Source organism: Pristiophorus japonicus, chromosome 4 (assembly GCF_044704955.1).
Source record: "Pristiophorus japonicus isolate sPriJap1 chromosome 4, sPriJap1.hap1, whole genome shotgun sequence".
Lineage (NCBI taxonomy): Eukaryota > Metazoa > Chordata > Chondrichthyes > Pristiophoridae > Pristiophorus > Pristiophorus japonicus.
Window position 1 is genome coordinate 96,235,033 of NC_091980.1, and position 24,265 is coordinate 96,259,297.

Below are 24,265 nucleotides of genomic sequence, written 5' to 3' on the forward strand. Positions count from 1 at the left end.
AAGTGTTCGAAGATCAGGCCCTCAAATCTGGCATCAAGCTCATGGTCTACAAGGCTGTAGTGATACCCGCCCTCCTGTATGGCTCAGAGACGAGGAGCATATACAGTAACCACCTCAAATCACTCGAGAAATGCCACCAACGATGTCGCCGCAAGATCCTGCAAATTCCCTGGGAGGACAGTCGCACCAACGTTAGCATCCTCAATCAGGCCAACATCCCTAGCATTGAAGCACTGACCACACTCGACCAGCTTCGTTGGGCAGGCCACATTGTTCGCATGCCTGACATAAGACTCCCAAAGCAAGTGCGCTACTCGGAACTTCTACACGGCAAGCGAGCCCCAGGTGGGCAGAGGAAACGTTTCAAGGACACCCTCAAAGCCTCCTTGATAAACTGCAACATCCTCACCGACATCTGGGAGTCCCTGGCCAAAGGCCGTCCTAAGTGGAGGAAGAGCATCCAGGAGGGCACTGAGCACCTCGAGTCTCATTGCCGAGAGCATGCAGAAAGAAAGCGCAGGCAGCGGAAGGAGCGTGCGGCAAACCAGTCCCACCCACTCTTTCCTTCAACTGCTGTCTGTCCCACCTGTGACAGAGACTGTAAGTCCCGTATTGGACTGTTCAGTCACCTAAGAACTCACTTTTAGAGGGACTGCCTATGATGATGATGATGATGACTTAATGGGGTCTATTAAGCCTGCCCAGCGTGTTCCCCAGCCCAATTTAAAAAAGCATATGGGGTACTGGGATAGAGGCATAGAGTACAAAAGCAAGCAAGTTATTATGAAGCTTTTTATAAAACACTGGTTTAGCCACAGCTGGAGTATTGTCTCCAATTCTGGGCACCGCACTTTAGGAAGGATATAAAAACATAACATAAGAAATAGGAGCAGGAATAGGCTACCTGGTCACTCGAGCCTGCTCCGCCATTTAATAAGACCATGGACTCAACTCCAATTCCTTTGCCCACTCCCCATAACACTTTATTCCCTTATCGCTCAAAAATCTGTCTATCTCCACCTTAAATATATTTAATGACCCAGCCGCCACAGCTCTCTAGGGCAGAGAATGCCATAGATTTACAACCCTCCAATGGAAGAAATTCCCCCTCATCTCAGTTTTAAATGGGTGACCCCTTATTCTGAGACTATGTCCCCTAGTTTTAGTTTCCCCTATGTGGAAATATCCTCTCTGCATCCACCTTGTCGAGCCCCCCTCGTTATCTTATATGTTTCGATAAGATCACCTCTCATTCTTCTGAACTCCAATGTGTTTATGCCCAAACTATTCAACCTATCTTCATAAGTCAACCCCCTCATCTCCGGAATCAACCTAGTGAACCTTCTCTGAACAGCCTCTAATGCAAATATATTCCTCCTTAAATACAGAGACCAAAACTGTACGCAGTACTCTAGGTGTGGCCTCACCAATACCCTTTACAGTTTTAGCAGGACTTCTCTGCTTTTATACTCTATCCCCCTTGCAATAAAGGCCATTTGCCTTCCTGATTATTTACTGTACCTGCATACTAATTTGTGTTTCATGCACACATTTTCTCCATTTAAATTATAATTTGTTCTTTGATTTTTTTTCTGCCAAAGTGCATGACTTCACACTTTCCGACATTATACTCCATCTGACAAATTTTTGCCCACTCACTTAGCCTGTCTATATCCCTTTGCTGATTTTTTGTATCCTCCTCACAATTTGCTTTCCCACCTATCTTTGTATGTTCAGCAAACTTGGCTACAATACACTTGGTCTCTTCATCCAAATCATTAATATAGATTGTAAATAGTTGAGGACCCAGCACCGATCCCTGCAGCACCCCACTAATCACTGTTTGCCAACCAGAAAATGACCCATTTATCCCAACTCTCTGTTTTCTGTTAGTTAGCTAATCCTCTCCATGCTAATATATTATCCCAACCCCGTGAACTTTTATCTTGTGCAGTAACCTTTTATGTGGCACCTTCTGAAAATCCAAATACACCACATCCACTGGTTCCCCCTTATCCACCCTGCTTATTACATCCTCAAAGAACTCCAGCAAAAGTGCCAAACATTTTTTCCCTTTCATAAAACCATGCTGACCCTGCTTGATTGAATTATGCTTCTTCCAAATGTCTCGCTACTGCTTCCTTAATAATAGACTCCAGCATTTTCCCAATGATAGATGTTGGGCTAACTGGTCTATAGTTTCCTGCTTTTTGTCTGCCTCCTTTTTTAAATAGGGGCATTACATTTGCAGTCTTCCAATCCGCTGGGACCGCCCCAGAATCCAGGAAATTTTGGTAGATTACAATCAATGCATCCACTATCTCTGCAGCCACTTATTTTAAGACCCTAGGATGAAAGCCATCAGGTCCAGGGGACTTGTCCGCCTTTAGTCCCATTATTTTACTGAGTACTACTTTTGTCCGCCTTTAGTCCCATTATTTTACTGAGTACTTCTTCATTAGTGATAGTGATTGTATTATGTTTCTCCCTCCCTATAGCCCCTTGATTATCCACTATTAGGATGTTTTTAGTATCTTCTACCGTGAAGACCAATACAAAATATTTGTTCAGCGTCTCTGCCATTTCCATGTTCTCCATTATTAATTCCCCAGTCTCATCCTCTAGGGAACCAACATTTACTTTAGCCACTCTTTTCCTTTTTATGTACCTGTAGAAATTCTGAGTATCTGTTTTTATATTTTGCGCTAGTTTACTTTTATAATCTATCTTCCCTTTCCTTATCATTTTTCATTCTTTGCTGGCTTTTAAAAGTTTCCCAATACTCTGGCCTCACACTGTATGCCCTTGATACCATCCCTTATTTCCTTAGGTAGCCATGGATGGTTATCCCTTCTCTTACAGTCTTTCCTTCTCATTGGGATATATTTTTGTTGGGAGTTATGAAATATCTTCTTAAATGTCTGCCACTGCTCATCAACTGTCCCATACTTTAGTCTATTTTCCCAGTCCATTTTAGCCAACTCTGCCCTCATACCTTTGTAGTCTCCTTTATTTCAGCTTAGGACCCTGGTGTGAGAACCAACTTTCTCACCCTCCAACTGAATTTGAAATTCAACCATGTTATGGTCACTCATTCCTTGAGGATCCTTTGCTACGAGATCATTTATTAATCCTGTCTCATTACACAGTACCAGATCTAAGATAGCCTGCTCCCTGGTTGGTTCCGCAACGTACTGCTCAAGGAAATTATCCCAGATACACTCTATGAACTCTTCTTCAAGGCTACTCTGGCCAATTTGCTTTGTCCAATCAATATGAAGGTTAAAATCGCGCATGATTATTGCCATTTCTTTATTACAAGCCTCCATTATTTGTTGATTTATATTCCGTCCAACATTGTAGCTACTGTTAGGGGGCCTATAGACTATGCCCACCAGTGACTTTTTCCCCTTATTATTCCTTATCTCCACCCAAGCTGATTCAACATCTTGATCTTCTGAGCCAATATCGTTTCTGTCATGTATCCTACATGGTTACTGCTTGTACTATTACAAGGTGTGCCACTAGAGGGCATTGCAGTGGGAAACTTGTAGTTTATCTGTACAGATGTGCCAGGCCTAGTATAAAAGGCAGGCCACCATCTGTGATCCTCACTCTGGAGTTACATTAAATGGACTAAGGTCATTACAGTTCAAGTACTACACATTGTCTCGTGGAGTCATTATCAGAGCATCTGAAGACATAACAATTAGCGACGAGATTACGGACATTCACGCGAAAATGGCTAACTTTGGTACATTGCAGCAGTTCGCCGATGGTGATGATTGGGACGCCTTTGTGGAGAGGTTCGACCATTTTTTTCACAGCAAACAACCTGGCAGGCAACAATCTGGCCACACTGGATGATAAGCACAGAGCTATTCTGCTACCAGTTGAGGGGCCACCGTCTATGGCCTCGTCAAGGACTTGCTGGCACCAACGAATACAATGACCAAGCTTGTAACACTGATCCAAGAACAACTCAAGCACAAAGAGAGCATCCTCACAGCCAGACACCGGTTTTATACACACCGACGACCCGAAGGCCAGGAAATTGCGAAATATGCTGCAGACCTCAGGAGGCTGGCGGCACTGTGTGATTTCAGTGACCACCTCACCAAAGCGCTGCGGGATATCTTTGTCATCAGAATCGGCCATGAGGGCATTCTTCATAAGCTACTATCTGCGGATACCACAGTCACACTGCAGAAGGCCATCTCCATGAGCCAAGCATTCATGACCTCGACCTGCGGCTCTAGGCGGATGACTCATCCTCAGGACTCAAACCGAGAAAGTACTGTGCACAGAATGGCACCTTTTAGAGGCTGGACCTGAGAACTTGAATCTCCTTAGGGGAGAGAGAATAGGCCCTCGAGACTCTTACTCAGAGTCCGCCGAGTGGGGCTAATCGAGTAGCACCATGCTGGTGTTGTGGAGGGAATCACAGGGCTCACCAGTGCCGTTTTAAGGACTATGTGTGTAAAGGCTGCAGCACAAAGGGCCACCTCCACCGAAAGTGTAAAAGAAATATGACTCACTGTGTTGATGAAGAGTCTGCAGGTGGCCATGAATCCAGCGCGGATTATGAAGCGATAGTCAGAGAGGCAGCTCAGCCCCATGATGAGGTGTATGGCATGTTTACCTGCACCACAGAATGTTCCCCGTTGAGGATGGAAGTCGAGATAAACGGTATTCCAGTCTTCATGGAAGTGGACACGGGGGCGAGCCAGTCAGAAATGAATCAAGAAGCCTTTGAGAGGCTATGGGACAATCAAGCTGAAGGACCCAAGTTGTTCCCGGTTCAGGCAAAGCGGCGCACCTACACCAATGAACTTATCTCAATCGTTGGCAGTGTGGATGTAAAGGTACTCCATGGTGGTGCGGTGCACAAGTTACCCCTGTGGATTGTTGCAGGTGATGGACCAATGCTACTCGGAAGAAGGCGGATGAAGAATATCCATTGGAGCTGGGAAGGTTTCATCCTTCCAGCTATCGATGTCCCCCACGCTCAGAGGCAAACAAGCCCTCACCTGAGGTTGGATCCAGCACCAGAGAGCAGGCCAGCACAGTACCCGAGGCACAGACCGCTCAGAACGACTGTGTGGAGATGATCCAACTGAGACGATCCGAACGCACCTTCCGGGCTCCAGTGGCAGGACTCCGGAGGAAGAAAATCGGATCCAGAGGCGACTTCCCAGCCTCCGATGGCAGAACCCGGGGAGAAGAGTATCACAGCAGTCGACATCGTGGATGGAAGAAAGATGGCACCCAAACCACGAGGTGATGTGCTGAAGAAAAAGATGGCGCCGGCCAGACCACCAGGTGCAGCGCTGATGGAGCCACACATGGCACCAAGCGAAGAAGAGGCTTGGGGTAAAGATAGCAAGGCTCTCTTAAAGGAGGCCTGCAACTCACCACACTTAAAGGCACAGTTCCACACTCTCAATCAATGTAATAACAACTGTGAGTTAGATGTAAAATGTGTAATTGATGATCAGAGTTGTGTACAAGATAGAAAGGAGAATAGTAAAAGTGGAGGGCAGAGAAACCCAAGGCAAAAAACAAAAAGGCCATATTACAGCAAAATTCTAAAGGGCAAAATGTGTTAAAAAGACAAGCCTGAAGGCTTTGTGCCTCAATGCGAGCAATATTCGGAATAAGGTGGACGAATTAACTGCGCAGATAGCAGTTAACGGGTATGATGTAATTGGCATCACGGAGACATGGCTCCAGGGTGACCAAGGCTGGGAACTCAACATCCAAGGGTATTCAGCATTTAGGAAGGATAGACAGAAAGGAAAAGGAGGCGGGGTGGCATTGCTGGTTAAAGAGGAAATTAATGCAATAGTAAGGAGGGATATTAGCTTGGATGATGTGGAATCGGTATGGGTGAAGCTGTGGAATTCCAAAGGGCAGAAAACGCTAGTGGGAGTTGTGTACAGACCACCAAACAGTAGTAGTGAGGTTGGGGACAGCATCAAACAAGAAATAAGGGATGTATGCAATAAAGGTACAGCAGTTATCATGGGTGACTTTAATTTACATATTGATTGGGCTAACCAAACTGGTAGCAATGCGGTGGAGGAGGATTTCCTAGAGTGTATTAGGGATGGTTTTCTAGACCAATATGTCGAAGAACAACTAGAGAGCTGGCCATCCTAGACTGGGTGATGTGTAATGAGAAGGGACTAATTAGCAATCTTGTTGTGCGAGGCCCCTTGGGGAAGAGTGAACATAATATGGTAGAATTCCTTATTAAGTTGGAGAGTGACACAGTTAATTCGGAAACTAGGATTCTGAACTTAAGGAAAGGTAACTTCGACGGTATGAGGCGTGAATTGGCTAGAATAGACTGGCAAAGGATACTTAAAGAGTTGACGGTGGATAAGCAATGGCAAACATTTAAAGATCACATGGATGAAATTCAGCAATTGTACATCCCTGCCTGGAGTAAAAATAAAACGGGGAAGGTGGCTCAACCATGGCTTAGAAGGGAAATTAAGGATAGTGTTAAAGCCAAGGAAGAGGCATATAATTTGGCTAGAAAAAGCAACAAACCTGAGGACTGGGAGAAATTTAGAATTCAACAGAGGAAGACTAAGGGTTTAATTAAGAGGGGGAAAATAGAGTACGAGAGGAAGCTTGCAGGGAACATAAAAACTGACTGCAAAAGCTTCTATAAATATGTGAAGAGAAAAAGATTAGTGAAGACAAACGTAGGTCCCTTGCAGTCGGATTCAGATGCATTTATAATGGGGAACAACGAAATGGCAGATTAATTGAACAAATACTCTGGTTCTGTCTTCACGAAGGAAGACACAAATAAACTTCCGATTGTACTAGGGGACAGTAGGACTAGTGAGAAGGAGGAACTGAAGGATATCCTTATTAGGCGGGAAATTGTGTTAGGGAAATTGATGAGATTGAAGGCCGATAAATCCCTGGGGCCTGATTGTCTGCATCCCAGAGTACTTAAGGAAGTGGCCCTAGAAATAGTGGATGTATTGGTGATCATTTTCCAGCTGGAGGGTAGCTAATGTAACACCACTTTTTAAAAAAGGAGGGAGAGAGAAAATGGGTAATTATAGACCGGTTAGCCTGACATCAGTAGTGGGGAAAACGTTGGAATCAATTATTAAGGATGAAATAGCAGCGCATTTGGAAAGCAGTGACAGGATCGGACCAAGTCAGCATGGATTTATGAAAGGGAAATCATGCTTGACGAATCTTCTGGAATTTTTTGAGGATGTAGCCAGCAGAGTGGACAAGGGAGAACCAGTGGATGTGGTGTATTTGGACTTTCAAAAGGCTTTTGACAAGGTCCCACACAAGAGATTGGTGTGCAAAATCAAAGTGCATGGTATTGGGGGTAATGTACTGACGTGTATAGAGAACTGGTTGGCAGACAGGAAGCAGAGAGTCAGGATAAACGGGTCCTTTTCGGAATGGGAGGCAGTGACTGGTGGAGTGCCGCAGGGCTCAGTGCTGGGACCCCAGCTCTTTACAATATACATTAACGATTTAGATGAAGGAATTGAGTGTAATATCTCCAAGTTTGCGGATGACACTAAACTGGGTGGCAGTGTGAGCTGTGAGGAGGACGCTAAGAGGCTGCAGGGTTACTTGGACAGGTTAGGTGAGTGCGCAAATGTATGGCTGATGCAGTATAATGTGGATAAATGTGAGGTTATCCATTTTGGGGCAAAAACACGAAGGCAGAATATTATCTGGATGGCGGCAGATTAGAAAAAGGGGAGGTGCAACGAGACCTGGGTGTCATGGTTCATCTGTCATTGAAAGTGGGCATGCAGGCGGTGAAGAAGGCAAATGTTATGTTGGCCTTCATAGCTAGGGGATTTGAGTATAGGAGCAGGGAGATCTTACTGCAGTTGTACAGGGCCTTAGTGAGGTCTCACCTGGAATATTGTGTACAGTTTTGGTCTCCTAACCTGAGGAAGGACGTTCTTGCTATTGAGGGAGTGCAGCGAAGGTTCACCAGACTGATTCCAGGCATGGCTGGACTGTCATATGAGGAGAGACTGGATCAAACTGGGCCTTTATTCACTGGAGTTTAGAAGGATGAGAGGGGATCCCATAGAAACGTATAAGATTCTGATGGGACTGGACAGGTTGGATGCAGGAAGAATGTTCCCGATATTGGGGAAGTCCATAACCAGGGGACATAGTCTTAGGATAAGGGGTAGGCCATTTAGAGATGAGGAGAAACTTCTTCACTCAGAGAGTTGTTAACCTGTGGAATTCCCTGCCGCAGAGAGTTGTTGATGCCAGTTCATTGGATATATTCAAGAGGGAGTTAGATATGGCCCTTACGGCTAAGGGGATCAAGGGGTACGGAGAGAAAGCAGGAAAGGGGTACCGAGGGAATGATCAGCCATGATCTTATTGAATGGCGGTGCAGGCTCGAAGGGCCGAATGGCCTACTCCTGCACCTATTTTTTATGTTTCTATGTTTCTACATGCAATAAGCAAAGAAAAGTCACGTGATTGTGATCGGAGCTACAGGTTATTTTCAATGAGTAATGAAATGTTGTGCGATGTAGGATTTCAATTGCATAGTCAATGCAGTGGGCAAACACCCATTGGGAGTACACAGGTCCAGTGAGCTACCCAATCCTGTAGCCTGCGTCCCTGGGACCAGAGTGATGCACCACGTAGTGTGGCCACAAGCAGCTGATATATAAAAGCTGCAGAGCAAGCGATCTCAGAAGGCAACGGCACCGGTATCGATACCCTGCCCCTGATCGGCTCCACCTCTCAGGCACCCGATGACACCAACCGCCACGAGCCTGAAAGAGCAAACCGCGCTAAGGCGCAACCTCCAGACCCTGTCGCTAGCAAGGCCACACCCGGGAACGAAGGGTCACCCGCAACAGTTCTCCCAAATGAGACTGGGACCAGCCAGGATCCCAAACCAAATAACACCCAGGCAAATGAGTCAGCAGTTCCCTGTGCACTGCTAGACGACTGCTCCTCAGGGGGCAGCAGCGACCCGGGGTGCAAGGAGAGGACAGGGAGGTCACAGGCATCTGTGAACCTGCCCGATGCTAGGAGCAACGGCAAAAGCCCCGAGAGCAGGCAACTTGAGCCAACCGGGTTCCCACTGCCAGCACTGGGCACCGCGCCGCCACCAGGCTACCTGGACACAGTAGTTCTGGCACTAGTTTGTCCTTGCGCACCGGTGCTGACCCCAGCACTGACTCAAAGAATCTTACAAGTATGTACCTCACCATTCAAATGTACTTGCTTCTCTACGGTACCACGAATGTAATACTGTAAATTTTTTGAATTGATATATATGAATGTAATGAGCCAACGGCACAATCTGTACATGGGGGGTGGGAGGGGGGGGTGGTGGGCGGGGAGAGAGAATGGAGTGGTCATGGACGCACAAACAGAAACCACCAGCACCTCTACTGCCAATAAAACACCGCCTACTCACCCAAGATGGAAACGACCCTCGAAGAGTCAACCAGATAGAGCTAAACCCAGAGTACAGTCAATGCAAAGGCGATTTGCACTAAGGACTTGGGGGAGAGTGATGTCATGTATCCTACATGGTTACTGCTTGTACTATTACAAGGAGTGCCACCAGAGGGCACTGCAGTGGGAGTCTTATAGGTTTCCTATACAGGTCTAATATAAAAGGCAGGCCACCATGTGTGATCCTCACTCGAGTTACAAAATGGACTAAGTTCACTACAGTTCAAGTGCAACACATTGCCTCGTGGAGTCATTATCAGCGCATCTGAAGACATAAAAGTTTCCCACTAATGCACTGATCTCATCCTTTATTAACAGGCTACCCCACCTCCTTTTCCTTTCTGTCTGTCCTTCCGAATTGTCAAATACCCCATAATATTTAGTTCCTAGTCCTGGTCATCTTGCAACCACGTCTCATTAATGGCTATCAGATCATACCCATTTGTATCTACTTGTGCCATGTACTCATCTATTTTGCTACGTGCATTCAGATAAAAAGCTTTTACATTTTTTTTGAAGGCTTTAGCGAGGATGCAGAATGATTTCAGGGATGAGGGACTTCAGTTATCTGGATAGACTGGAGAAGCTGGGGTTGTTCTCCATAGAGCAGAGAAAATTGAGAGGAGATTTGATAGAGGTGTTCAAAATCTAGAGGGTCTTGACAGAGTAGATAGGGAGAAACTGTTCCCATTGGCGGAAAGATAGGGAACCAGAGAAGCAGAGGTGATTGGCAAAAGAACCAACGGCGACATGAAGATAAACTTTTTTATGCAGCGAGTGGTTAAGATCTGGAATGCACTGCCTGAAAAGGTGGTGGAGGCAGACTCAATTGTCTCTCTCAAAAGGGAATTGGATAAGTACCTGAAGGAAAAAAAAATTGCAGGGCTACAAGAAAAGGGCGGGAGAGTGGGACTAGCTAAAGTGCTCTTGCAGAGAGCCAGCATGGGCCCGACGGGCTGAATGGCCACCTTCTACACTGTAACCATTCTATGATTCTATGAATTAGATGGAGTGGATCTGGTGATGTCATTCATGATGGGTTCTCAGCCTGGATTCTTAAAGGGACCATTGCTGCATTATATTTTAAGTTTAATCTAACAAAGTGTGTGTTGAATCTTTACTCTACAATAATATAATAAAAGTTATATATGAATGACAAATATTTAAATAATATTATCATTAAGTAATTATGTCATCTACAAATACGATCAGGAACATAATTTTAAAAGTTCATTAATTGGGAAGTATTTGGTGCTTTAGTCACAAATCTATAGACTTTTATATCAGTAACTGGTACAAATAAAAGATGTATGTTTAGGTAATAAATAAAATTAAGCAGATTTTAATTGTAATTTTAAAGGAGTGGATTTAAAATCTTATGCAAGTTCAGCAGACGAGCTGCAGAAACCCTGACAAACAGTGTAAGTGCTTATGTGTTTCTGGGATTTCTGCAACTCTTCTGTTGACGTTAACAGTGGACAAGTGAGAGAACCTCTGCAGAAATTCACCCCCAAATTCTGAAAAATTAAATTAGTTATATTCAGTGACTGAAAACAAATTGAACCAGTGGGATGAGTGATGGCAATGAAATTGTTGATGACTTGATTTAATCTGTAACTGGACAATCACAGTATACTGTGAGGAAAAATCTGACCAGAAACATCACAAAAATTTATTTAAGTGTTATAGGTCATTTTTTATAGTGCAGATCAATTCACGGCAATTACTGTTGAGTTGGAAGGCAACAGCCGAGAATGGCCAGTGAAAAATGTATTTGTGTCACCATCCAGAGTAGGAGGGGAGCCCTTCAGGAATGTCTTAATTAACATTTGCCAGTAGCTTTTCAAGTAGAACAGAATCCCCATCAATCTGTTTGCTGATGTAATCAACATGTTTTTATTTTGGTTTGCTTTTCATGCTGTCAAGTAATCAGCTAGAGCAATGGCCATGGAACTCACGCCTCAGGTTGTCAGACGTGGTCCCTGAGCTGTGTGAATTCCGTGGCCATGCAGGGAAATTAAAAAAGGGTCAAGTGCCTATAAACTACCAGATAATCATCTCATTTGGGTTCCCCACCACTACTGGTCGGGTTGGCTCCGCAATGACAGACTTGTCTGTGAGAATGGTGTGTGGGAGTGATATGACAGCAGGTTCCTGACTCACTTTAAAAATAATAACTTTCCTACCCGATGCGGCAGCGATCATGCCCGCTCTCGCCCTGGAAAATTCAGCCGTGAGTGTTTGTGCATTATTTTTACATTTTTTATTTAAATAACCCTTACACTGATGAAAGCAGGCCCTACACCTGCTGGTACTAGCTGTAAGAGTTTAGTGGGCAATTGCTGGGCAGTAGTTGGGCAAGTAGCTCAACTGTGCACCTGCGACAGTGACATATCGCAAGTTCCTGGTTTTCACGCATGCGGAAACCCGGAACTTGCGAGGTCTTTCAGGAGGATTATGATGGTGTACGCTGAGCAAAAAACTACTTTTTTGAATGAAATAAAATTTGTATGTGGCACAGTGTTAGTTGGGGTTTCTTATTGTTATAATATTTACATTACAGTTTGTTCCTTATAACTAAAGTCATTTGTGACTGGATTTGAATTTGGATAAATGGATAATCGGGTGTGTAATTTAAATTGATCCTTCTTTCGTTCAACTACCTTTCTAACCTACTATAAGTTGACATGATCTACTACCACAACTCTGGTAGTGAATTGTACAGCTTCACAATCCTTTGTGTAAAATGCTTCTCCTGTTCTCTATCCTAAATCTCAATCTCTAACTTTTTAATTTATACCCTTGTTCCCGATGAACCTCTAATTTGTTGCTATCTACTCTGCTTCATCCCTTGATAATTTTAAATTCCTCAAATCACCCTGTAATCGCTTCTGTTCTAATGAAAATAGCCCTAATTTTTCAAGTCTTTTTGTATTTCTCATACCAGGCAGCATACTAGTGAGTTTGCACTGTATCTTGTAAATTGTTTCAATATCCATCCTACAGTGTGGAGTCCAAGACTGCACAACTGTGGTTTTAAGTAGATTTAACATTCCATCTCAAATTTTAGAAACATAGAAACATAGAAAATAGGTGCAGGAGTAGGCCATTCGGCCCTTCTAGCCTGCACCGCCATTCAATGAGTTCATGGCTGAACATGCACCTTCAGTACCCCATTCCTGCTTTCTCGCCATACCCCTTGATCCCCCTAGTTGTAAGGACTTCATCTAACTCCTTTTTGAATATATTTAGTGAATTGGCCTCAACAACTTTCTGTGGTAGAGAATTCCACAGGTTCACCACTCTCTGAGTGAAGAAGTTTCTCCTCATCTCGGTCCTAAATGGCTTACCACTTATCCTTAGACTGTGACCCCTGGTTCTGGACTTCCCCAACATTGGGAACATTCTTCCTGCATCTAACCTGTCTGAACCCATCAGAATTTTAAACGTTTCTATGAGGTCCCCTCTCATTCTTCTGAACTCCAGTGAATACAAGCCCAGTTGATCCAGTCTTTCTTGATAGGTCAGTCCCGCCATCCCGGGAATCAGTCTGGTGAACCTTCGCTCCACTCCCTCAATAGCAAGAATGTCCTTCCTCAAGTTAGGAGACCAAAACTGAACACAATACTCCAGGTGTGGCCTCACCAAGGCCCTGTACAACTGTAGCAACACCTCCCTGCCCCTGTACTCAAATCCCCTCGCTATGAAGGCCAACATGCCATTTGCTTTCTTAACCGCCTGCTGTACCTGCATGCCAACCTTCAATGACTGATGTACCATGACACCCAGGTCTCGTTGTACCTCCCCTTTTCCTAATCTGTCACCATTCAGATAATAGTCTGTCTCTCTGTTTTTACCACCAAAGTGGATAACCTCACATTTATCCACATTATACTTCATCTGCCATGCATTTGCCCACTCACCTAACCTATCCAAGTCACTCTGCAGCCTCATAGCATCCTCCTCGCAGCTCACACTGCCACCCAACTTAGTGTCATCTGCAAATTTGGAGATACTACATTTAATCCCCTCGTCTAAATCATTAATGTACAATGTAAACAACTGGGGCCCCAGCACAGAACCTTGCGGTACCCCACTAGTCACTGCCTGCCATTCTGAAAAGTACCCATTTACTCCTACTCTTTGCTTCCTGTCTGACAACCAGTTCTCAATCCATGTCAGCACACTACCCCCAATCCCATGTGCTTTAACTTTGCACATTAATCTCTTGTGTGGGACCTTGTCGAAAGCCTTCTGAAAGTCCGAATACACCACATCCACTGGTTCTCCCTTGTCCACTCTACTGGAAACATCCTCAAAAAATTCCAGAAGATTTGTCAAGCATGATTTCCCTTTCACAAATCCATGCTGACTTGGACCTATCATGTCACCTCTTTCCAAATGCGCTGCTATGACATCCTTAATAATTGATTCTATCATTTTACCCACTACTGATGTCAGGCTGACCGGTCTATAATTTCCTGTTTTCTCTCTCCCTCCTTTTTTAAAAAGTGGGGTTACATTGGCTACCCTCCACTCGATAGGAACTGATCCAGAGTCAATGGAATGTTGGAAAATGACTGTCAATGCATCCGCTATTTCCAAGGCCACCTCCTTAAGTACTCTGGGATGCAGTCCATCAGGCCCAGGGGATTTATCGGCCTTCAATCCCATTTATATTCTATTCTCCTTGCCATAAAACCCAGCACTTCTTTATGTTTTTGTATTCACTTGAAGTGCTGCTTTTAATGTCTTGTGAACCAAAACCCCAAATCTTCCTGCTCTCGCACATCATCTAACCTTTCCTTATTTAAAGTATAATCATTATTTTTTTTACAAAAATGTGCCATCATCATCATAGGCAATCCCTCGAAATCGAGGAAGACTTGCTTCCACTCTAAAAATGAGTTCTCAGGTGACTGTACAGTTCAATACCTCACACTTACTGACATTAGACATGATCTGCCACTTTCGTGCCTATTCCAACATCCTATTAATACTTCCTTATAGCTTCCTTTGGTCTTTCAGAATTACTTACTATTCTAACTTTAGTATTACTTACTTTAGTATCATCTGCAAATTTGAACACCACTCCCTCTTAGCCCTATATCCAAATCATTCAAGTGCACTGTAAATAGAAGTGGTTCCAGAACAGAACGCTGTGCGACATCGCTACCTACTTACAACCACTCTGAAAAATTATCCTCCGCTCCCTACTTTAAGGAGTGGCTTCTGATGAATTTCCCACCCTCATCTGGTAGGAGTCACGCCAGGCAGCTGCTTATTTTACAGTCCTAATTGATTTCATGAGCTATGGCGTCACAAATCCTTCTTAATGTTTACAGTACCAGGTGAAATATGCACACTTCAGCACCAGGGAAAGGAAATTGTGATGTGCATTGTGCATATATTTTCACAACCCATCCAATCTCAGTTGAGATTGGCTGCTCTGTCCACTTGCCAAAGTGCTAGACTTTTCAGTCTGGGAAGCTCTCATAAGAACATAAGAAATAGGAACAGGAGTAGGCCATGCAGCCCCTCAAGCCTGCTCTGCCATTCAATAAGATCATGGCTAATCTGTTCATGGACTCAGCTCCACTTCCCCGCCCACTCCCCATAACCCCTATCCCCTTATCGTTTAAGAAACTATTTCTGTCTTAAATTTATTCAATGTCCCAGCTTCAGCAGCTCTCTGAGGCAACGAATTCCACAGATTTACAACCCTCTGAGAGAAGAAATTTCTCCTCATCTCAGTTTTAAATGGGCGACCCCTTATTCTAAGATCATGCCCTCTAGTTCTAGTCTCCCCCGTCAGTGGAAACATCCTCTCTGCATCCACCTCGTCAAGCCCCCTCATAATCTTAGTTGTTTCGATAAGATCACCTCTCATTCTTCTGAATTCCAATCAGTAGAGGCCCAACCTACTCAACCAATCCTCATAAGTCAAGCCCCTCATCTCCGGAATCAACCTAGTGAACCTTTTCTGAACTGCCTCCAAAGCAAGTATATCCTTTCGTAAATATGGAAACCAAACTGCACGCTGTACTCCATGTGGACATCACCAATACCCTGTATAGCTGTAGCAAGACTTCCTTGCTTTTACACTCCAATAAAGGCCAAGATTCCATTGGCCTTCCTGATCACTTGCTATACAAAGTGTGCAAAAATGCATTATAATGAAGAGAAGCCTCCTTCACTGAATTTGCCCCAATGTACTGTTTCATTCATGCCTCTTGACTTGAAAGGATGATATAGAGTTCTGATTACAAGTTTCTGAACTCCTGCACTGGGGAAATAGCTTCCATTACTGCATTTCCTTCAATGCATGTCTTTAACACTTTGGGGCTGAAATTGAGCCCCGTCCCAAACGGGGTGTAACTACTGTTTTTAAAATCCGGAGAAATTCAAGACTTCTAACGGTTGTGTTATCAGCGGGGCGGAAGTGCGGGCAGGTCAGAACGGCCGTTGCTCCGAGTCATCAGCGCCGCGGGTTCTGTTAAAGGGGAGGCTGCTGCGAACTCTGCAAAGTTTTTAGTTAGGTCCACTGGGCCACCAGGGAGGGTTTCGGCCAAGAGGGGGTGCCAGTCTGCCTGTTGGCGGCTCGGCCGAACCCATGGGCATAATTGTCGGCCCAAAATAAAAAAACAAATGGAGTCGCCGGCAGCGCGACCGCCCCTTTAAGGGCGGACGCACCGTCCAGCCACAGCCCGCTGGGGATAGCTGTCAGTGGTCCCGACTGGCAGCGGCGGCGCTCCCATGGGGCAATTTCCCCCGGGGCAATACCGTGCCAGGTGTGGAAAGGGGGTCGTCGGCGACCGTTGTGGTGTCGGCGTGTGCCCGACGCAGCGGGAAAACTGGCAGAGTGGAAACCCGTTCCCGCCTCTTCTGTCCCGGGAGCAATTTCAGATGGGACGGCCCATCTTAGAGGCAGTAATGGAGCTTATGTAGGGGGGCAATTTCGGCCCCTTTATCTGTAACTCCAAAAATGTGGTACAGATTGAATTAAAAAGGCTTCTTGTGGTTGGTCTTCAAAGAGGCCATTCTCAATAGCACTAGTGAGAGGAATTGGGCACACTCCATGCAGAAACTCCTTGGCTGATACAGTCGTTAACAATGTTCGCCATGTGACTGTTCAAATGTTCAATGACAATGGGCCATAATTTGCGGCCCCTTCGGATGCATATGAGGTGCGCGCACACCCGTAGTGGCTGTGCAAGTTCCGGGTTTAGGCATGTGCTGCGCATGCGCTAAAACTCAGACTTGCGATCTGTCAAGAATTCTTTTGACAGAACGCTTGAATCCCTGGGAAAAAGTCTCCCCGGGCGGAGAGTTGGACAATTTGCCCAACTTCTGCCCAGCGAATGCTTGTGAATTTCTTACGCCTGGTAAAAGTTTTCATTCATTTAAACATTAAAACACATGTACAATAAAGTAATCTTATTTTTTAGCCCCTTTAAAAATTGAATTTATTTTTTAAAAAATGAGTTTAAAATGTTTAATTATATTAATTTTAAATATGTAAGGCTGGATTTTCGGGTGCTTTCCCCACTAATGATCCTCGGTTCCTTGTTTGCGGCGGTGCTTGGAAGTACCGCCGGGGAGAACTGCGTCGGAATTGTAATGACTCGGATTGCATTATCGTCCGAGTTTCGGCACTCACCCGACTCATACACTGCGCCCGAAAACCACCAGGTAAAACCTAGCGGTGCAACCCTGCCAGCATCAATAAGTTGGAAAACCTGAAAAAAGGTAAGTTAGAGTTCTTAGTTTTTAATTTTTTTGCAGCGATTTGTTAGGTAAGGATCTTGGCAATGTCTTTTGAATGTTTTTTTAAATTTTTTTTCCCCCCTCCCAAGGCCTCTCTCGCAGCACTCCCGGCCCCACACCAAAGCTGGCGAGGATCGTGTTTTTGCGTCGCGAATAATTGTGCAAAGCCTATCTTTGCGCAGACCCCAAAGGCCGAAGTTAGGCCTTAAATCGGTAACGCAGCGAAAACGGCAATTTTCACGTTTTGCTTACGTTTTCGCCCAAAAACGGTGAATCCCGAAAATCCAGCCGGTTATGTTTTTTAAAATGTATTTGTTATATTGAATGTATTTTTTATGTGATCCTCACTCATGCTTATCGGCATTCTGTACATACGGAATCACCATAAGCATGAATGGGGATCCCCTTCTTTGGTTGGTTGGGCTGGTATACGTGATCCCAGGGATGCTTGCGAACTGCATGCGCCCCTGGGATACGTGGGCCTCTATGCATGTCTGCGCGCAGAGGCCCAGAACCGCAAGTCTCTGTGGATCCCAAGGCAGAAAGTAAGTTTGTAGATGTTTTGCTGGTCAGAGGCTTCTGCCCGTGGGACCGTAAATTCAGGCCCATCATTGCACCGAGAATAATTGGAATATTTTAAAAACTAATTTCTAAGTAGCACTTAGCAATTGAGCTTCTGCCTCCTTTATGGTGATCTAGCGCTGATGAAGACAAATTTCTTTAGGGAGTCCAACTTCCAACAAAATGATTGAAGGGCACTAGGTTGTTTTGACTGCAGCACTTAACTGACTCTCCACACACAAAAGTTTGAATACATTCTCCTAATGACTGCCATCTGTAGTTGCAACATGCTGATTCTGATTTCGAATTTGTGTGTGGTTGGTTATTTTATTTAAGCTGTAATTTAGTTTTTCCATTTTATTTCTCTCCAACCTGAGGAAGATGATTTTCTAGGAGACTTCTGACTACTGATAGAAACATAGAAAATAGGTGCAGGAGTAGGCCATTCGGCCCTTCGAGCCTGCACCGCCATTCAATGAGTTCATGGCTGAACATGCAACTTCAGTACCCCATTCCTACTTTCTCGCCATACCCCTTGATCTCCCTAGTAGTAAGGACTACATCTAACTCATTTTTGAATATATTTAGGGAATTGGCCTCAACAACTTTCTGTGGTAGAGAATTCCACAGGTTCACCAATCTCTGGGTGAAGAAGTTTCTCCTGAGATGACACATGCAAATCAGAAATACCTGCAGATTTTAACAATAGTGTTCAACGGGTGATCCTGGATTGGCCACCCATGATGCACCTCTCTCGCCTTGACTCAGTGCCAAGTTCCAAATACAAACTGTGCAGGTATTTTCTAAAAGCACCTCAGCCATGACCCGAGGTGTCAATTTAAAAAAAAAAATGTGCCACAAGTATTTTTACTCCTTAGCACTCTCATCTTAGAGTCAGAAGCTCATGGGTTCAAGCCGCACTCCAGAGACTGGAGCACTTAATCTAGGCTGGGACTTCTGTGCAGTACTGAGGGAGTTCTACATTGTCAGAGGTGCCGTCGTTTGGATGAGGCGTTCAACCGAGGTACTGACTGTCCTCTTAGATGAACGTATAAGATCCTACAGCACTATTGGAAGCTGAGCAGGGAAGTTCTCCCCGGTGTCCTGACCAACATTTGTCCCTGAACCAACAACTAAACAGATGATATGGTCATTTTTTTCATTGCTGTTTACAAAATTGGCTGCCGCGTTCCTACATTACAACAGTGAATACACTTCAAAAGTATTTCATTCTCTGTAAAGTGCTTTGGGGTGTCTTGAGGTCATGAAAGGTATTCTATAAATGCAAGTCTGTCTTTCTCCCAATTTATTTCCATTGTAATATACAACTGGCGGCCAATTGGTTATCGCTCATTTAAACAGTGTTGGCAAAAGTTAAAATGGTTCCCTTGATTTTTTAAGGAATGCCTGGTTCTGCGGAATCCAGTGTGGACATGTTACGATATTTTCAATAATGGCATTTTTGAGCAGTTTATTTATTTGTTTAAACTCTTCAGGGATAGTGTTGAATAAGGATGGAAGTGAAGCACACGTGAGCCAAAATCTATGAGAGGCTATTAAGATTTCAGTTTTCAGGTGCTGCTTCACATAATTAAAGTTTAGTTTCTGCAATCCTTGTGTGATTCTGTTTCCTGAGCAGTGTTTGCTGGAATATTATTGTGGCTAGCTTCTACAGATTGAACCTCCCTAATCCAGAACTCCCTTATCCGGAACCACCCCATGTCCAGAACCATTCCGGGCCACCGGGTGGCGCATGCACAGAACTCCGACATGAACAAATTGAAGTCCTTCCTTGCCGCCGACTCCTGCAATCGCTGGCCTGACCCCATGATCCACCGTGCCTGTGCCCCCCCACCCCCCTAATCTCTCTGCCGCAATCCCAGCCCCAAGCCAGCCAGCCCCAATATCCCCTTGCTCAGTACCTGTACCATCCAATTTAACCTGACCACCCCTCGTCCGGAAAAAATTCCTTATCCAGAACAGGCCAGGTCCTGAGGGTTCCGGATAAGGGAGGTTCAACTTGTACTAAGTGACTGTCATGGCGCAAGTGTCCTTGCTTTGCATTTGGCAATATAATTACATTTTGCCTGAGTAGCAAATTCCTGGTGATGTTCTGGCAATCTTACATTGTACATTTAGTTTGTGGTTCCTTATGAAGTGGGGTGGGGGGGTAGAAAAGGATTCATTAGCACTTGGCACAGCATACTGGTTCCAACTGCTATGCTGAAAAATAGTCACTGGAGGAGTACAGATATTTGTGGCACATTTAAAAACAAATTGCACCTCGATTCATGGCTGAAGTGCCTTCTGGCATTTACCTGCACAATTTGTATTTGGAATCCACTCTGACACCCAACTCCTCATCCAGCAGCAAACATAAAGTGACTGAGAGAAATGGCTTCCTTTATATGTATTTGGCACCATGAAATAGTGCTGAATTAAATAGATAAAATCAAGCCTCAATTCACTGCAAGGTAAAGAGCATGGATGCACACGCAAAAATTTAATTGATTTTTTTCTGTAATTTGTCTCGTATAATAATCTTTGATAACGCAGGAAGGTTCTGCCAGGCTGTTTAATATTCTAGCTGTCTGCTGAGCTGTGTACATATTCAAGTGTCAAGCTGTCAGTCTTCCACAAGTATATTCAATTCACCCTGCTTCTTGTAGCAAATGACAGTTGGATCTGTAAAGCACTTGTCAGCCATATTTTTATTTGCTGACTTCCAATTTCCCTTTGATTTTCCTTCTGTTTTTCTCCTTTATTCTGAAGGTAATAACTCATACTGGGGTACAACTCCATGGGTATCAGTATCTCTAATACTTTGCTCAAGGGGTCATTATTCTTCTGAGAACATGAACTATACATGTAGGCAGGCTATTTTACATGTTTAGAGGGTTCAATCCGAGCCTCATCCTGTTTACGACCAATATTCACACATGCGTGCACACGCACACATGCTCATTTCTATCACAGAATGAGAATGAATCTTGTCCATTTTATTTTGTCCTCATCCACATCTCTATCCTGAGACATTGAGGAAATTTTACATATCCTCACCACTGCCTTTGCTGACTTTGACTAATTGAGCAGCTGGGACCCTCTTGTTCTGCATGGCTCACTGCTCCTGCACCACACAATACCAGAATCCACTAAGCCATTGGGGTAGTTCCTGAGCTGTATCTGAATCAGTATCAAAACTGAGACAACTCTGAGTTTTGTGGAGTCACGCCAATATAAATCGGGAGCAAGCTCTACAGTCATAAATAGCATTTCAACAAACTACCATTGATGCATAACTACCCCGCCTACCTGTAGTCAGCCCACTCTCCCGTGAAGCAAGTTTTCTTCAGTTCACTTATGCTTGGTATCCATATTTAAGATAGAAATGAAACAATGAAAGTTTTTCCTTGAATTGTGCCACACTCTTCCATCTTTTCTGATTCATGAAACTGGCCCATTGTGTAAATGGGGGCTAGTTCATTAATTCAAAGGAAGTTAAAAAGATGACTGAGTGGATAATGTCTCCAGGTGTCAGTACACATGAAACTTGATACATCTATAGCCCAATTAGTATTCTGAAGGGATGTCAGAACAGCATGTTAATTTTGATAACTCAAGTTTTTTTGGGGATATAAATGAACTGCTAACTTACTTGCACTTTGATTTGACTGAGAATTACTGAGGGAACTGAAAAAACTGCATTCAGATGCTGGTCAGTAAACAGGCATGCAGACGTAATTTCCAGATCTGTAAAAATGTAGACACCCCAGCTTTCTCTCAATTCTTTCCATGTAGCAATTTTGCTCCATATATTTTGGTTGCTATGTGATAACTGCCTGCAGTAAAATGAAGTTTTAAAAACTGCATTTTTAAATAAACATCACTTTTTTCCAGAAAATAATGGCCTAATTCACACTTTCTGTTGTAAGAATTAGTTGTTTCATGCAGGATTAACCAGGTGATTCACCACAGAGGAGCTTTTTGGTACCAGAATTGCCAATACTTTTAGAGCCCAAATTGTAAATGACTTACATACCCTTGAATCTCTCTTTTGTCTCGTTCAAGTACTGTGTTTGTGCTATTAAATTGGTAGAAGGCTGAGATGCTTGTGTTGAAAGTGGAGAATCATTCCACTGCAAAACCGGCATCTTTTGTCTGGTATCTACTTACAGACTGATTAATGTCTAGCCTTGTATTATGCCAGCAGTTCAGTCACAGCAGGAAGTATTTTCCTTTCACAAACTCCATGCAGCAAGTCTAGCTGGCTCTGCCTTAGACACTACTATCTTGCAATATTATAGCCATTGTTTTCAGCATTCAGGGTAAAATTTGAGCTATCGATTTTCAGCTGCCAAAAACCTTGTGCTTGGAACCTGAGTGTTTAGAACTGGCAACGATCTGAATGTCAAAACATGTTAGGCTCTGGAGTCATTTATGTATCCTGACATGCATGAAGAGTGATTTTAATGATTTGAAGCATTTTCTGAAATGTTTAACTATTCTGTTTCTGCAGTGCAGTAAAAATCAACGAGAAAGAAATAACTTGCATTTATATAGCACCCTCATGACCACAGAACATCCCAAAGCATTTTGCAGCCATTAAAGTACTTTTGAAGTGTAATCACTATTGTAATGTAAGGAAAAACAGAAGTCAATTTATGCACAAACAGCAATGAGATAAATGACCAGATAACGTAATTTAAGGATGTTGGTTGAGGGGGTAGAGTAGATAAAAGGGGCCTTGGTTTACCTCTTGTCTCAAAGATGGAAGCTAAAAAAAAAAACCCAAATAATAGTTGGAGATCCTTCTGATTCTGAATTTGAGTTATGCCTCCAGCTATGCTGGATTAGCTCTGACAAAATCACTGTTATACTGATGCTAGTTTAGAGGATCAGGAAAATAATTCAAGCTAACAATGATTTGTGGAGCTTCAGCTGACCCACACCATTACGTGTCCTGGGAGGAGAAGCAAGGACCACCAATTTTTGATCGGCTATTGGTGATGATAGTGGAAAAGTTAAAGGAGTTCTTGGTCTAATTGTTGAGTGCGTGTATCTATTTTCTCTGGTGGTCTATATGGAGGGTTCAAAGCAATTTTTTACGGTGGAGGATCCATCCTTTAGCCATGATGTATCTGTTGCAAATATATCTGTTTTCTCTGTTATTGTTGGCTGGTTAATTGGGGAAAGGAGTTACTACTCTCCAGTAGAATGTCTCTGTTAGATCATGTTGATGTGGCGGTTCCCCTGTGATTTATAATGGAGAGCGATCGATCATACTTGGCAGGCTTGGGAAGCTTTGTGTTTGGGATGAACTTTCATCTGCGACTTCATGGTTGCATAAAACTTACAGGATCTGAAACAGCACCCTGTATGGGGGGGAGAAAGTGAAACACCCATCCCAAAGGGTGTCCCTTGTGGAGAACTTTAGGGAAACTTAATTACTGGAACAGGCTGCTCTGAAAATTCAATTTACTTGCAACAGATGCATTGGGCTGGATTTCCGGATCCTTTGCGCTCTGGGGTCTCGCCCCGGAGCGGTGTGAAATGGGCGGCAAGGTCTTCTGGGTCGGTCAGGAACTTCAGGTCAGGTTTTGTGCCAGCGCTTAGAAGCATCGCCGGGAAGAGCTGCCCTAGGTGTGCAATGACTCTCGTTGCGACACCGGTGCGTTTTGACTTGCACCCGACCGTACGCCTCGAAGCGTGCCCCGTGATGACCTGCAGGTAAACCAGAGCGGTCCAGCCATGCCGGCAGCGGTGAGGTAGGTAAAGTGCAGAAAAGGTAAGTGTGAGTGTTTATTCTTTTAATTTTTTTGAGAGATTTGTGTTGTGGTGGTGTGGGCAATGTTTTGGGAATGTTTTTGTGTCCCCCCCCCCCCCAAAGCGCCTCTCAGAGCGCTCCCGGCTCGGCACTTTCATTGGCGAGGTTTCCATTTTTGCGCTGCAAAAGCAGTACAATGCCTCCCTTCGCGCTGCACAACCTGGCGCAGGGCCCAGACAGCGAAAATTTCTTACAAGAGCGCAACCTATTCCTGGCCGGTAACTTTCCTGCCCCGCCTCCGATTTCGCCCCGAAAAGGGCAAAACCGAAAATCCAGCTCATTATGTGTAACAGAATTAACAACATATCAATGAGGAAAACATCCAACTTGTGAATACTGAAACTGTAATATATTTATGCTTGGGGTCACCTGACACCAGAGGGCGCCACTGTCGGATGTCATGCAGGTAATACAGGAAGTCAACTCTTGTACTTATCCGAAGTGGGAATAAAAGAGATCGGGTACACACCCGTGGCAGTTTATAATAACAGTTGTGTTATTCCAGAAACCCTGTCATTTCCTGCTAGTCATTTAGAGCTACATGTTAGCTCTGCCATTCAATGAATAGAAAGAAGCTTTTTCACAGATGTTTGCAATAGCATTTTAGGATTC

The 24,265-nt window shown here is 44.2% G+C and overlaps 1 protein-coding gene across 3 annotated transcripts in view; it reads left to right on the forward strand.

Moving 5' to 3' along the window:
- The window catches only part of sh3pxd2b (SH3 and PX domains 2B), a 400,707-nt gene that overhangs the window by 91,128 nt on the left and 285,314 nt on the right, over window positions 1-24,265 (forward strand). Inside the window, exon 1 of one of the 3 annotated variants that reach the window (XM_070878441.1) lies at window positions 23,577-23,594. The exons of the other annotated variants lie outside the window; for them this stretch is intronic. The gene's annotated coding sequence lies outside the window, so the exon portion shown is untranslated. Of the gene's footprint in view, window positions 1-23,576; window positions 23,595-24,265 lie in introns of those variants that run through there. 3 annotated transcript variants of the gene reach the window in all.